The following is a 4,827-nucleotide window of genomic DNA, read 5'->3' as shown; positions in this document are numbered from 1 at the left end:
GGGAAACAAGCACAGACTGGTAGGACCGCATAGTGCTGCAGGTCTGGGATGAATCACAGTGGCTACGAAACTTTCGCATGCGTAAGGGAACTTTCCTGGAACTTTGTGAGTTGCTGTCCCCTGCCCTGAAGCGCAAGGGCACCCGGATGCGAGCAGCCCTGACTGTCCAGAAGTGAGTGGCCATAGCCCTCTGGAAGCTTGCAACGTCAGACAGCTACCAGTCAGTCGCGAACCACTTTGGCATGGGCAAATCTACCGTGGGGGTTGCTGTGATGCAAGTAGCCAACGCAATCGTTGAGCTACTGCTCTCAAAGGTAGGGACCCTGGGAAACATGCAGGTCATCATAGATGGCTTTGCCGCGATGGGATTCCCAAACTGCGGTGGGGCTATAGATGGAACTCACATCCCTATCCTGGGACCGGACCACCAGGCCAGCCAGTACATTAACAGAAAGGGCTACTTTTCAATGGTGCTGCAAGCACTGGTGGACCATAGGGGACGTTTTACAAACATCAACGTCGGATAGCCGGGCAAGGTTCATGACGCTCGTGTTTTCAGGAACTCTGGTCTGTTTAGATGGCTGCGGGAAGGTATTTACTTCCCGGACCACAAAATAACTGTTCGGGATGTGGAGATGCCTATAGTGATCCTCAGGGACCCAGCCTACCCGCTAATGCCCTGGCTCATGAAGCCCTATACAGGCGCCCTGGACAGTGAAAAAGAACTCTTCAACTACCGGCTGAGCAAGTGCAGAATGGTGGTGGAGTGTGCTTTTGGACGTCTCAAGGGGAGATGGAGAAGCTTACTGACTCACTCTGATCTCAGCGAAACCAATATCCCCATTGTTATTGCAGCTTGCTGTGTGCTCCACAATCTCTATGAGAGCAAGGGGGAGACGTTTATGGCGGGGTGGGAGGTTGAGGCAAATCGCCTGGCTGCTGATTACGCCCAGCCAGACAGCCGGGTGATTAGAAGAGCCCAGCGGGACGCGCTGTGCATCCGGGAAGCTTTGAAAGCTAGGTTCCAGAGTGAGCAGGGTAACCTGTGACTATTAAGTTTGTTTAAACAGAAGCTGAACCTGCCCCCGTTTCTTTACCCAGTTAATGTTGACTATCCTCTCCAGTTATCAACCCCCTTCCCCCCCTTCCAATACACCTTTAAAAATAAAATAAATGAAACTTTGTTCATTAACACCGTTTTCTTTATTAAGGATTTCGTGGTAAAGTGTTGAAACTGGGACGCAGACTGTGGTGGGGAGCGGGTGTAGTGATGGAAAGGACGCTTCTAAACTCGAGGAATGACAGGCTCCTGCTCCTAGAGCGGTCCGCAGTGGTGGACTGGTTGTTTCAACAGAGCCTGCCACCCCTCCTTTTCGGGACTCTTTGTGTAGGGGCTATGTGACTTTGTGGAGGGGGAGGACGGTTACAGATTCCCTGCTGCGTGGCTCTGTCATCCAGGCTAAGGACCGCTGCATAAGATCTGTAACCGCCCTCCCCCGCCACAAACTCACATAGCCCCCCCACACAAAACATGAAAACCACCTCCCAGACTGACCAGGGTGCCTAGTGACTGGAATGTGTGTGTGACCTGCTGCTGAACCTGCCCCCGTGTCTGTACCCTGGTAAAGGTGACTGTCCTCTCCAATTACCAACCCCCTTTCCCCCCTTCAAACACACTGTCCTCTAAAAGAACATGATGGAAAGAGTAATTAACAGAAATGTATTTTTTATTAACAACTACACAGTTAGGGGATGACACTGGGATGGGGGCTTGGGTGAGGTGCTTTTGGAGTGAAGGAAAGGACTTATCAAATCTTTGGGAATGAGAGCCTTCTGGTACTTGAGCAGTCTGCAGGGGTGGAGTGACTGTTTTCACGGCCCCTGCCGCCCCTCCTTCTTGGGACTTTGGATGAGGGGGGGGTGGGACTTTGTGGCGGGGGAGGGCGGTTAGAGATAGACTGCAGTGGGGCTCTGTCCTCTTGCCTCCGGTCCTGCAGAACATCTACAAGGCGCCGGAGCGTGTCCGTTTGCTCCCTCATTAGTCCAAGCAGCGTTGTCCATGAGTCGCCTGCTGGTCTTCCTGCTGCCACCTGTCCTCCTGTTCGCTGTGTGATCGCTGGTATTGCGACATGTTCTCCCTCCACTGGGTCTGCTGTGCCGCCTCGGCTCGAGAGCAGCCCATAAGTTCTGAGAACATCTCGTCCCGTGTCCTTCTCTTTCGCCGCCTAATCTGCGCCAGCCTCTGGGAGGGGGATGCCAGGGTATGTCGGGAGACACCCGCAGCTGTGGGATGGGAAAAAGGGAGTGAATTCCTCACAAAGATACATTTTTATGAACAATGAACATAGTCTTTCTCTGTGAACAAGACCATGCACAGCACCTATCACATGCGCACTCAGGACAAGGTCGAATTTTCGGCCTTCCCATTCAGTGCCTGGGGTCTTGGAGTACAGATCACACAAGCGGGGCAGGACAGCGGAATTCGGGTAGCAGGCGGACATGGTAAGCCGTAGACTTTTGGCTGCTGAAAGCTTAATTTATAGCAGTGCCCTCCTTTCACATTCAAAGCTATGCCCCTAGCGTTGGCCAGTTCCTGCTGCCGTCAATCTGGCCAGCATGAACTCTGCCCCTGTCCCACCCCCCTCACGGCTGTCCCCGGGAAAAATCCCTGTATGCTGCCCCTGTCCCACCTCCACCGCGTGGCTGTAAACCACCGGTTACAGTTATGTAAAGGAACAGGCAATCAGTCCCAATACTAACATTCCCCTAATTTAAAGCAGGTCACCATGAGTGATATCACTCTGATGAGGATTTTGGACACAGAGAAAGACCGCATGCTGCGTGAATGCCAGCAAAAACCAGGGCCGTATGCCGCCATGCTGTGCGAGGCACTGATCCCGGAGTACTTGCTGATAGCCTGGCGTGGAAAAGTTTCCTACCATGGAGGACGCAATAAGGCCGCTCTCCCCAGGAACCTGATGCAAAGGCTTTCCAATTACCTCCAGGAGAGCTTCGTCGAGATGTCCCAGGAGGATTTCTGCTCTATCCCCGGACATATTGACATAATTTTCCAGTAGCTGCACCGGCAAGGACTAAAAAGTAGAGCGCCTAGGGCAAACTAATCATGAAAAACCAGACATTTTGAGATACTTTTGCAGTAGTTGCACTGGCAAGGACTAAAAAGTTAAGCGCCTAGGGTAAAGTAATCATGAAAAACCCATTGTTAATATTCCATTCCTGTTCTGTTCCAAATAAATGTTTACATGTTTAAAACACTTACCGACTGATCCTTCCCCTGATTCAGGGTCACGGTTAACGCCTTGGGAGGGTTGGTAGGGGATCTCCGTGAGGGTGATGAAGAGATCCTGGCTGTCGGGGAAATCAGCGTTGTAAGCGCTGTCGACTGCCTCGTCGTCCTCATCTCCTTCCTCATCTTCCCCATCCGCGAACATCTCCGAGGAAGCGGCCATCGACAATACCCCATCATCAGAGTCCACGGTCAGTGGTGGGGTAGTGGTGGCGGCCGCACCTAGAATGGAATGCAGTGCCTCGTAGAAACGGCATGTCTGGGGCTGGGATCCGGAGCGTCCGTTTGCCGCTTTGGTCTTCTGGTAGCCTTGTCTCAGGTCCTTGTTTTTCACGCGGCACTGCGTTGCATCCCGGCTGTATCCTCTCTCCGTCATGGCTTCTGAGATCTTCTCGTAGACCTTCGCATTCTGTTTTTTCGATCGCAGCTCCGAAAGCACGGACTCATCGCCCCACACAGCGATCAGATCCAAGACTTCCCGATCAATCCATGCTGGGGCCCTCTTTCTATTCTGGGATTGCATGGTCACCTCTGCTGGAGAGCTCTGCATCGTTGCCAGTGCTGCTGAGCTCACCACGATGTTCAAACAGGAAATGAGATTCAAACTGGCCAGACAGGAAAAGGAATTCAAATTTTCCCAGGGCATTTCCTGTGTGGCTGGTCAGAACATCCGAGCTCGGACTGCTGTCCAGAGCGTCAACAGAGTGGTGCACTGTGGGATAGCTCCCGGAGCTATTAGCATCGAATTCCATCCACACCTACCCTAATTCGACATGGCCATGTCGAATTTAGCGCTACTCCCCTCGTTGGGGAGGAGTACAGAAATCGATTTAAAGAGATGACTATGTCGAACTAAATAGCTTCGTTGTGTGGACGGGTGCAGGGTTAGAATCATAGAATATCAGGGTTGGAAGGGACCTCAGGAGGTCATCTAGTCCAACCCCCTGCTTAAAGCAGGACCAATCCCCAGACAGATTTTTACCCCAGTTCCCTAAATGGCCCCCCTCAAGGATTGAACTCACAACCCTGGGTTTAGCAGGCCAATGCTCAAACCACTGAGCTATCCCTCCCACCCCCCGTTAATTCGATTTAACGCTGCTAAATTCGACATAACCTCCTAGTATAGACCAGGCCTAAGTTAATAGACAGCTACGAAACTTAAAAGCGAAAGGAAAAGGAAGAAATAACAGAATAAGAAAGACTAATTCCACAGGGCGGTTTGCCCTTTGTATAGGGCCTGAGCAATATCATGAATGTTCATGCTAATACTCAACCTTCCATGCCCAAATCTAACTTCCTTGCCCACATAATATCGGGGTGCACTCATTCTATAGGCTAAAATAGCCATACATCTTAATGCCAAATAGCTCTTTCTCAAACCTGCCACTTTGTGCCTGAACTGGTTTATGGTGAGTACATCCATGTTCCTGCGGCATTCCCTGTGGTCACCGTCTACCATTAAGTTCCGTCTCCTACTCTTAGGTAAACATGTCTAGTTCCCCAAAATCTAAAAGGGTGAC

This window comes from Terrapene carolina, unplaced genomic scaffold (genome assembly GCF_002925995.2).
Source record: "Terrapene carolina triunguis isolate 2854851 unplaced genomic scaffold, T_m_triunguis-2.0 Scaffold67, whole genome shotgun sequence".
NCBI classification, from domain to species: Eukaryota; Metazoa; Chordata; order Testudines; family Emydidae; genus Terrapene; species Terrapene triunguis.
Note: the sequence above shows the minus strand (reverse complement) of the source record.